Source organism: Haliotis asinina, chromosome 3 (genome assembly GCF_037392515.1).
Source record: "Haliotis asinina isolate JCU_RB_2024 chromosome 3, JCU_Hal_asi_v2, whole genome shotgun sequence".
Classification (NCBI taxonomy): domain Eukaryota; kingdom Metazoa; phylum Mollusca; class Gastropoda; order Lepetellida; family Haliotidae; genus Haliotis; species Haliotis asinina.
In genome coordinates this window covers 2335829-2348015 of record NC_090282.1, presented here as the reverse complement: position 1 = coordinate 2348015, position 12187 = coordinate 2335829, and the positions used below count along the sequence as shown (strand labels likewise).

General features: G+C 40.9%; 1 protein-coding gene across 1 annotated transcript in view; it reads right to left on the bottom strand.

Annotated features, from left to right (window-relative positions):
* Window positions 1-12187, bottom strand: part of LOC137279149 (zwei Ig domain protein zig-8-like) — a 107552-nt gene that overhangs the window by 37881 nt on the left and 57484 nt on the right. The window lies entirely within an intron of this gene.

Genomic DNA, 12187 nt, shown 5'->3' with positions numbered 1-12187 from the left:
CAACCTATGGTTGTTGAAAGAGACGACAATCTGAATCGGTTGGTCAGCCACTCTCCCTTGGTGCATTTAATGCTTAAACCAACATCACTCACTGGATTGTCTGGTCAGACTATCGATTAATTACAGACGCCGTCATAGCTGGGATATTGCTGAGAGCAAGCCAACAAACAAATCTTTTACAATGCCATCAACTTTTCGCTAATTACCTGTTGCAATTATTTTGGCTTTTTTCAACACGATAAAGTAAGTTCTCTCTAAGCTTTTCGTACATAGATAACACTAGTGCGTCCAATCGGAAGTTACCAGTAGCGGAACGGAATGTCAGACAGATACAGCTGTTTTGAAACTGTCTCCCATCAAAAGTTGAGATTTCCACACAGTCTTTTTTACACTAGGGAGACAGGTCATTTGTAAAATTCTTTTATATCTGTTCAAGCCCATTTGATAGCACTCATGTCTTGCAAATCTTACTATCGACCGAAGTCTTCACATCAGTCGACAAATTCTTCCTGAACCGGAAGAAGTGATGCGAAATTGACTTTTATAGTCACTTACCTCCCTTGCCTGTTGTTGCCTTATTTCGTCTGTGCGGGGCCATTTATTAACGTTTGGTGCCTGGAACACACTGACTGAGACACAAACTCGATACGTTTTTATCTTTGCTAATTAAAAACGGATCGGTCTCCAAGAGACCAATCATAACACTACACAGTTCATGTTCGCTTAAGTGTATTGAGGGCATGTTTCAGGGATCAACATCATTCGATCCATGGATATTTTACTGCACTCAAGTCAGGCAGTTTATGTACTTTTACAAAACATGTCAAATGGCTTCGGTTTTAGTTTACTCATGTACGCTTGTTCTTAAAATACATTCATTTACTACTTTAGCATCCTTGTAGACCTAACTTAAGGACAAACTACCTAGAAAGGTTTTAACGATAATATTGGTTTCTCCAGCATATACCTCGTATCGTAAGTTGGAGCAAGGCTTGGTCACTTAATTGACAGCTCATGTCCGGGAAACCTAATTGGTTTTCTTGTGTAGTCTGAGGTTGGATACCATTGGAAATCTATCAAATGCACCGTTTATGAACAGTCGGGGGATGACATTGCTATGCAAATCTCTTGTGAAGAGAATTTTATAAAATAGGCAGTAGAATCACGTTGGCATCATATGTCGGCGCCCGAGTGAGGACAAATGCTTGTTTGCCACAGACATATATACGAATGAGAATATCCTAAATGACGCCTTCACATGACAAATGCCAACAATTGCGGCCAATCGTGCATGAGGACATGAGCCGAGTGTGGGCAGAACGACCTCGTCACTGACACAGGAAGTTGTGCTGCACAACTTATCAGTGCCGTTTTAAGAATATATTTTTCAGAGTGCCAATCGCCCTCATAATCGAAACTTAATTTGTCAGCGTGAAACAACAGACATGAAGAACGATGACTATCAGTTAATCATTTCAGAGGCTGACGTAACTGTTGCAGGATAGCACCTTTGTTGACAAGATGTATTCACACACGCTGAGACAAAATATCGACATACAGATGGTGATGTAAAAACAGCTGCTGCAGTTGTGCTGTATCAAATGCCCCCTATTTATCCACCTGAATCTTTTCACAATCGAAACCTTGAATACAGACCGTTCTGTCTTGATCCCAATGTTCTGATCCAAGCATCCTGTGCCAAGAAAGACGAGGGTACAACCTACTGTTTGATGTGCTTGTCTCGCCTCGTCTCTCCTGGCCCGGACTCACAATAGTATAGTGGTCTTGCAGGCAGGAAATAAACAGCATATTGAATTCAACGTTGAAATAGTTCATTTTCCCATCATGACCCCTAGATTCGCCGCTGTTGCATTGGTCATGCTTTACACAGACACGATAACCTATTGCACAAACTATTTCTAGCCAGAAAAGAAATCGATTATATATTTTCAAAGAAAAAATATCAACTTGGTGTATGTTCGTGCGTAACAAGACAACGATTTCACTCCACCACCAGAGACTTTATATGTTGTAAACAGTATTTTTAAAGATCACTCAAATACCAATTGCCCTATCCATCCATCCATCCATCCATCCATCCATCCATCCATGTATACACATCAGTGACTAAGCTGAACGTTTAGTCAAAATAGCAATGCGAACTGGAAACAAACTTGGAAAACATCCAAATAATATTTGACACAAGCACACAGATGATACCAATCTGTATTGCCTTTCGGGTTAACATGTCGAGTGTCTTTCATGTATCACACAGACTTTGATATTTAGACATGGCTCATTTGATCTTGCGTGGAGATACTTTCATCACGTTTTGATAGGAATGGCTTTACAATTCCCACTGCAAGAGGCTGCGGCGGAAGCCTACCAGGTGTATTGACCAGTATCAATGAAATGAACATAATAAAACTGTCTGTTCCGATATCCGTCAGTTCAAATGGCCATCAGTTCTCCATCTAGCGATGTATTGATCCTGTCAGGACTTCACCATATATTGTGTGAACACGATCACTTCCGTAAGAAACGTTAATTGCTACAAATGTTTATATTTCGCATCAACGCTGTAACCAACTTGAATCATACAACAGGGTGCCGTAACGGCTGCTTCAGATATTTAATGCGTTTTAACATTACCTGCTGTATAGATTTTACATTTCCTATCGTATAGATTTTAACACTACCTATTGTGTAGAGTTTAACATTGCCTATTGAATCAGCTCTGCTGGAATGTACTTGACATGAACCTATGTAGGATACAGGTGTGAGTCCTCAGCTGCTGGCCATACACGCACTTTATTAACCGATAGTAGGGAATGTCTGGACAAAGGAAACTGACAGTGGGTGTGTTTAATGTGTAACATTGTGATTATATAGACATGCTTCAGCGCCATGACACTTTGCACTTGTCATGTGACTTGTAACCAACGGCGTTCAGCAGTTGAGCTCTGTCTTATCACAGTGACAATACGGTTCACGGAACACCTAAGTTTTACACATCAAGACGTGTATCAACACTATAACAACATATGGTATGGGTTTTTAAAAAATATTATTTACAACACGACGTTTCTGGGTTATTTCTTGCCCTTTTATCAGGTGAATTCTCTTTGTTATGCTACTGTAAAACTTCTAATTGCCCATCAAGCATTTGAATCAACACTATACTTGTGAAAATCAAATTTGGAATATATATTATTACATGTAAACAGTACGTACGCATTCTCCGTTTGCAACATCGGGGCATTTCACAGACTCGTCAATGATTCATACAGATATTTCGTGGAAAACAACTTCCAAAACTATCATATCTTTTCACTGGTGTTTGATCGGCAGATGCCCTTTCACAGATGTTATACTAGATTTCACTCACTCGCAACGTCAGCGTTACAACACAAATGACATACAGATCAGGTTAATGATTAACTGGGAGGGTATGTGTTCTTCCAACTAATGGCTCTTCTATAATGCTAGTCGTCTTTCCTCCCCGTTTAGTTAAACATGAATGAACCACTCAGGCGCTACACTCTCCTTATGTCCTTAGCATTTATTATTCTGGGTAGGCTGGCAACACGTACCGTATTTTAAAGTTGATATGTTCGAACTATCGAGCTACGCTGTGCGGGCATACATTCTCTCCTGTAGCACGTAGGCGACCTGGGAATAGAGCTACGGACCTTACCTCTACAATCAAAATACCACTAGTACTGTGTTGTATGAGTGAACTTGTTGCTTGCAATTTAATCTGTATAATTCAGTATTTTCGCCAAGTGCACATTTAGACCTAATTATAAAATATCAATCATTTGAATATTAATGCACATTCTCTTGTTATGCATTTTGTGAACGCGTTTGTGTGTCGACGGAGGGATTATTACTGCAAATAAAATTCTACCAAACAGGTGAGTGTGAGTGTGTGTTTTACTAGACAACATTGGACAGACAGAGTAGAATCAGAGTAGAAATAGGATTACTTGTTGTGATGGCATTCAATGTTGCAACCCATCAAGAGGTTCATAATACCGACTGCTGCTTCACAACTTGACTAAACCGACGTAATTAGGATGGTTGCTTTGTTGTTTACCACCGCACTCGGCAATCCTCCAGCTATATGACGACCTTCTGTAAATAAACGAGTCTGGACCAGATAATCCAATGGTCAACATCATGAGCATCGATCACCGCAATGAGGATACAGCTTGACCACCCAATCCCTTTAGGCTCCCCTTACAAGCATGGATTACTGAACTGTGGCCCGGATCTTCACGGATGACTAACGTAACGAGGTGAAACTTCACAAGGTACTAGGCTGATGTGGCCAAAAGCCGTAAGCTTAATATATAGGGCTATACCGTCCCCATGTGCCATTTTGATCAACTTCAGCGTTCATCTACTAGTAACTGACGTTCCGACCATACGCGAACAAATATGACCATTACTGGTGGGATTTGGCCACACCGCAGAGTTTCTGCGGACCATTAGACAGTCTGGGCAGGGCATGGTGGAGGGGTCATTCTAGATAAAATTCCATCAAACAAACAACAACAACAACATAAATATAAAAAAGCATCGATCGGCATGTTGTATCTTTCGCATAATCGTGTTATTAAAACGTAATCCATTTACGAGAAACCACAATGATGAGTCTGGAAGCAGTGGCCCTAAAAACCAAAGGAAAATTCATCCAATGATCGGTCCCTTGTGAGTTGTCTTCGTTGTGGAAGATTATGGCTTGGCGTGTTGAGCAAAGAAGCTGCTATTATTTGACATAACAGAAAAAGGTGTCAGCTTGCCCTCTCTACGGCTCTGTTAATCAAACCTTACATTCAGAAGTCATACCATCTACGTCATAATTAAACAAAGCCTGGCCTTGCGTTTTCCACTGTTTTCTTTTTCATCTTTGAATTCGTTGGGCAATTAGTGAAAAACAAAGATCGCCATTTTTACAGTTTACTGTATCCTCCCTCTTGCTGGGTTGGAGGAACATGCAAACAGCAAGGATAGTCTGATCCGCATACTAACTGTCACATACCGACAATTGTGAGCGACACTATCAATCGTTTACAATCAGTTCTTCACTCCAAAATGCCAGCTGTGTGTTTGTAGATGACCGGGTAACAGATAACAAGTGATGTCGAGCTGTCAGGCACTTTTCGGCGCTTGTTCGATGGGATTGTTGCAAAGAGAAGACCATGGGAAGTACAGTGTGAAGAAGTGCTACTGCTCCTCCACAGGGCGGATGGGTTAATGTCAGAATCAATGCCTAATGAATGAAACTCTCCCACTGTGACACGGGAGGTAGGGCGCCAAGTCTCAAAGAATATTGATTCTTGTGAGAAAAAATACTGCAAGAGGCAGATATTGAAAGGTCTTTCAATTTTCATTTTGCCCGGAACACACTTGATAGCTCCTGTGTGTTTTTCCAATACAACGACATGAGATAAACCCTTCTGATGATGACGACCCTCCCGAGTGGCGGGCGCGTACTGCCAAGACAATATATCACTTGGAATAAAGAGTGAGAAGGAAACGAGAGCAGTTTACCATTTACTAACTTGCACCGCACAGGGGGAACTCCTGGTGCAAATTCCCAACACCTGTACATGAAAGTCAAAGGTAAATAAACAAACATCAAACCAGCCGTTTATATGTAATTGCTCTATACCGATCAGTAGAATACCGAAGCATGAATCGAGTTCACCCCAAGGCACTGAACATGACGCGTGGTTAGCAAACCGTTATATTTTCTCCAGTGCCAACACATTACGCATTTCTCCTGGATATGTTCCATCAATCCAATCATCCCTCAGCTGAGTAGAAAGGTCACAACTGGATATCTACAAACCATTCTTTCCGTTTTTAACGTAGAAAGTAAGTTTCAACTGGAAATCGAATTGCCCCCAGCAACGCATACAACTGTTACTTTTTTCATCGACGCAATGTGCCATTCGCAGGAACTCTTGAATTGATGCTTTCAAATAAAACTGGCTGCTTATTGCAAAATCAGACCATTAATCTATTAGCAATTTGGCAATAACTTCACGGAGACGTTTTAAGCTGGGAAAACTAAGCTAATTTACACATTAAATTTGATTCCAGTATTGCTATTTCCTTGGACGTTTCGGCTTGAGTATTAACCTCAATCACATTTGGCTTTTGTAAGGGAAAATGTACACGTAAATCGTCTAGCGGACTAGGCAGCCGTGAGGGGTTTTCCGGTAACGCCGTAGACCTACATTACCTTATCATATACGATTTAAAACCCAGATATATGATCACGGTTATGAGATTAAGTAGACGCTATATCAGTCAGTGGGCATTATTTAATCACGTTTGTCAATGGAAAGGAGGGTCTCTCTTTCGTTATGGACACCGCTGGCACGAGGTCTATAATCAAATATCCACTATATTGGCCGTTGTGATGTATGTCTACCCTGCTCCCTCGACCCCCCTGCTAAAACGTTGGTCTTGCCTCTTGAAGCTATATTGGAGCGTCCTCAATTAATCGTTTATATTCCCGAATGATGACGAAACGGAGAACATGATCAGTCCAAGAGCGAATCCTTATTCGTGTCTAATTTGGCCTGCGTCTGCAACTCTTACCCTCTGATGTACCAGGGTGGTTAAAGGACAGCCTCTGCGAGGATGATTCAATTGACGAATGAGCAACTGGGCAAGTGACTTTGAACTTTGAAGAGAGATTGATAGAAACTGCAGCTCGATGTCAGCAAGCTATTTGCCTGTTAACTTTTGATCTGACTGGTGGCAGTACTTTCCGCGGTGCTGCTAGATTAGTCCACGTGACGCAATGCTCTTATAAATGCAGGGGAAAATATTTGATGATGTTATGCACTTAATGCTTCTGTATGATGCGTTGCAACAACAATTAGTGATTCGCTTTGACTTGACTCTTTTTAATGAGATTAGATTTCAGCTTTCATCACCAAGAGACCTACTTTATAACTTTCGCGTCAATGTGCACACAGTATGCGTATTAACGCATGGTCTTTGCATTGAAATTGTATTGTTAAATTCGATAAGTGCAGAAATTGTATCGTTAAATTCGATAAGTGCAGAAATTGTATCGTTAAATTCGATAAGTGCAGGGCGACAGAGGTAGACTGGACTATTGCAACACCCACACCTACATCAACACCTACTGTAGTATCTGTTACTCCCCGGAGACCTGACATAATCACATGGGGTCTGTCCTCGTCTGTTCCTCTTTGGCAGGTCTCCATGTGATAATAAGCGCATCCACTCCTCACACCACACGCCTTTATCCTTCATTGCCACAGGGTGCACATCCCTTGGCATTACAGATGCTCAAACAACTAAATCCCCTATCACATAGTTACAGCATGAATAGATGCAGACACCGGGGGTGATTATTTCTCCGAGAAGATGAGGTGCTCGCGTTGACGACGTTGATGTAGTCACTATCAACAAGGACAAATTAACAATCGATCAAGCAAACTTGCCCCTTTTGGACTTATGCGACTTGGAGTTACAATATCATCATTACAATGTTCCAGTATATTTGTCTATAACTCTCTAATCAGATGACACTTATTGGTGAGGACTGATTTTACGGTGTGATCGTAATCTACTATGGCGAATCTACTATACTACGGTTGGTCTCAGATTGTCGAAGTATTGAACTGCTTGACATCGAACAATCTTCCATATAACGACAATAAAGAATTGAATATTCATGATCATGGTTTGAGAGCGTGGAGGACTATATTTAGTCTCTGTAATAACAGAACTGCTTTCCACGACAATTATCTGAACAATATTGTGAGATCAGAGATTAATGTAACGATCACTTTCAATCCTGCTTTGATTATCAGCCGTGGCGGGACATGCAATCCATTTATGTTACCCGTTTTAATCAGTGGAAAAGGGCAAGTAAAAAGTTATTGCAGAAAAAAATGTTCAAACGATAGCTGTAAATTGTATAATATTCAATAAATTAGCCGTAGATTCTAAACTTGTGCCAAGTATAAATATGTAATCGATTGCTGGTATATTGTTGCATGTATTTTCACATGCGCTGTATTCTGAACCACCTAGACAACGTCCCTGGTGTGGAAACCTCTTTACTGGGAGTGGGCTCGGCGAGATCTCATTGATGGTTTTGTTATCTGGGGTGTTAGCTTTCTTGGATCGTAGGAAATCAATTAAAACGGTAAAAAGAGGACGTGATTGATTTGTGGACTCGCCTTGCAACTCACATCGAAGTGATAACGTGTCAAGACATGGCTGCCATACGTGTGAGTCAGGTTTAATGCTACAAGCCAGGATGTCCCATTCGTGGACTCCGTGTGCTTGTTACCTCCTGGATAAAACATACCTACGCATGACGGGAATGGTGCTAGTAACCCAGGGCCATAACCAGGGTTATCGTCCTTTCCATTATCACCGGATCCTGCTAGGAGCCCCATACCTCTACCCACCTAAACAAAGGAGACATATCCACCGTTATAGGCATCGTTCAATATTATATAAGTGTCACATACTGTGATGAAGATGTACAAATGTATGGTGATAAATATCAATTTTATTTCAGTCACCTAGCAGTTTGAAAACTAGTAAGTACAGTTTTATATTCTAGCAATATCACTACAGGGAACTCCAGAAATGGGACCACGTTAGGAATCGATCCTGTGTCGTCGGCATATTGAGCGGCCACCTTAACCACAAGGCTACACCGTCACCCTTGGAGCGACATAATGCTATACAATCCCGCACGTTACAGAGTACGGTCGTGACAATCAACCACACAGCGTCTTCAACTCAAATACACACCATATTCATGCAAGCCAAGTTTTGTCGTGCTCAAATGATTGATTTAATAATAAATACATAGACTGTTACATTATATGCAAGAGTGAATCAACATAAAATTTAATGATAAAGGCCTTTGTGAAGTTTTTCACAGTCCACTCGGATTCAGCTTATAAAAGCGGTATAACATTGGCGATAAAAGTGCTGCGTTTTCAATTTTAACTTTCTAGCATAGATTCGATACAAGTTTAAATTGAATTTGAAACTTTAATCGGTTACGAAATCTATAAATTATTCTAAAAGGTTTAAATCCATTCCGCCCTACAGCACACACGCGTATTTATGTTTGGAGTCCTCATGAAGGGAGTCACGACTTGCAAGTTTTCACCAGCCGAAGTCAGTGGATGTGCCGGTGTGCGTGCTCGCCTCTTGTGCCGCGATATGGCTTAAATCATTTCTCAGTCAATAGGAGGCAATAAACCTACCTGGTGCAATACTTTGTGAACTATGGTTTGAAGAGCAACCATAAACAAAATAAAGCGATCATTCAGTTAAGGTCAAATTGTAGATGAACTGTACGCGCTGTTAGCTGCTCGTGGACAGTGGCACTTCCTCGAGGTAACACTATTAGTTAGAATTTTACCATGCATTCACTGTGTTCTTCGAGGCTGTTCTCCCCACAACACGACACTTCTTTCATATTCAGTATATCGTGAATGTCAATATCTTAAAGAACCCGTCGGACGGGTACAACAGAACGTTCTAAAACTGTGCTACGATGATTCTAAAATATCAAATCATGGTCCAGTTTGATAGAACTGTCTGTTGATATAAATTGTCTTGACACGAAAAAGAGCCTCCATTCTGTTGCTGTCTCAAGTGCATGTAAGATGTTTCCCTTTTTGGACACTGCAGTGTCCACACTAGTAACTGTCTGATAATATTCACGGTTTCAAGTGTATTCTTGTTTGTATCTTCTTTGTTCATTGTTATTGGAAATTGACACTGACAATAAAAAAAAATAACTGTTTCTGTTGTCTGCGGTTTCAAAACAAAAGATGTGTACAAGAAATAAAGTCATTGATGCCGTCAAACAATATCGTGATCCATTTTGATTCACAATTCTTACGTTTCCACCATCAACTGTTCCTTATTCGGAAACAGTAAGCTGCACTCACCCTGACAGCATCACGCAATGTATTCACTGCATATTGTAGGCGCAAATACCTATTTTCTGTGACTGCGACATTGGGCACGGGGAATGAGATCTTTACCTCCACGGCTACTCTGGTGTACTGTTATCGGTCACCATGCAGTAAAGAAGCAAACAGCAACATGACAGAAAATCCGTGCTAAAGATATTTTCTCATATCCGAGAAAATATGTTCTTCGACTTTTTAGAATTTGTCCTGACTTTTTCTAGGCTACAACAGCACAGAACAATGGACGCATAGGTCACGTGACAACTGGCGTTAAAATGGGATCGAGGATGGCTAAAAAGAGTAACCAAAACATTACGATTCAGAAGTATGTCGATAAAGTGTACAATCCCACAGTTGTCGAATGCGATACCCAAGTGTCGTGCGAGTAATGGGGAACGAGACTATTGAGGCAAGACTAGCCAGTGCATGGGAGGTCATTTGAAGACTGTAAAGGGTGTTTCAAACACCTGCAAGGACTGTTCTTAGTGAATAGAAACGGCAGAATCTTGGAAGGCTTTTGGCGCAGAATAGAATACACAGTTTAATGTTATTCAAGGGTATAATTTGGTCGGATGATAAGTGCTTCTCTATTTCTCTGTCTGCCTCCAGGCCTTTCAATCTTTTCTCAGGATGGCGTTTATATTTTTATTTTCCTTTCACTAGCCTTAACTTCTATTGTTAACCAAGAGAATATAAACCATTTTTAATTTCCACATTACAGACTCAACAAATTCTGTGGACGTCATAAAACAGGAATTCGGATTTAATGTCCTTTCGATGTGTAAACTCGAGAAACTTTCGCGTTCATCTTTATAATTTGTGGGACCTACCGACTTTTATACCCCACATGAACGAGGGATACAGATCGATTAGGAATGAAAACACTCGTACCACATTACTCTGTGCTAACATGTTGAAAATAGTCTGTAAATGCTGGGTGTTATGACGTGTTAGGCTCATCATAAAGGCAAATCAGCCAACAGTATATATTGATGGTTTAATACACTCGTCTCAGCGTGGATATGTAGGGAAATTGTCTTTACAGCACGAGCAACAGCACTCTTGGGGAGGAGCACGAGTGAACCCCGAGATAACACAACTGGCACGACGTAGCAGGGGATGACGACAGTGGCGATGGTAATGAAGTGATCACTCACGACACTTAAGATTCGTGGCTTGGTGGATCGACATTGTAATCTCTCATCATTGAGTAATTCCAGCCATGATGCCTGTCGAGATGGCAATCTGGACAAAGGGCGGACGTGGAGCTCTGTCTACCCCTCCTTGGCCTCTTCTGTCTATATGCAGATGCATTCGTCAAGACGGTGTGGTAAACAAGAAATGGACAGTTTCGAAAGATCTTTCTAGTTCTTGGTCAACGTGCTGCAATTCCACTTGACCTCTCGCGACACATTTCGCCTCATTACGATATTCTAACTCGGGGAAAGCTTTCAGTGTGAATAGTGTTAGCTCGGCAATTTGTGTCTCCCACAGCGTAAGGAATACCATGAAAACTGATGGACCTAGCACCAACCGTATGGATAGATTATAGTTCCGCATCCGCTGTACCAATATGTGTCACATATAAATGTCGATGAGAGCCCTACCCCAAAAAGTGTATAGTAAAGTAAATTTAAATCTGCATTTCACAGTATCCGCTCTCTATTCTCGCCAGACATTCATCATACAAACACAGAATAGAAATTACACCAGGTCCACACATGCAATTAAGTATGCAATAAATATTTATTAGTAGTGCTGCCACATTATCGTGATTGTTCTATTTTCATTGCTCAAGGGTCACGTGAATACTGCGAACAATATTTTTTGGGCGAACAGATGTCAGTAATGAAAAGTTTGACACGGAATGTACTTTTTCCATGAGTAACATATGTAGTTGCCAATTTAACACCATAAAAATCCTCCTCCTCACCTGATAAATGGTCGTATGCAACGATGCCCTTGCAATTCATTCAGCAAAGTAATAGGCGATTAGAGCAAACCATCCTCAAAGATTAATATTTATCATTCTATCATATTTAGGAAAAAAACATTGCATATAGTCTATCGTCATCAAAGGCTCGCTGACCTTTTAATTTTGTGGCAAAATATCGCTCTCAGGAAGGCCTTACTAACGACTTGCCGAAGATTAAACACAGTCTCAAAATCCCTTAATGTAC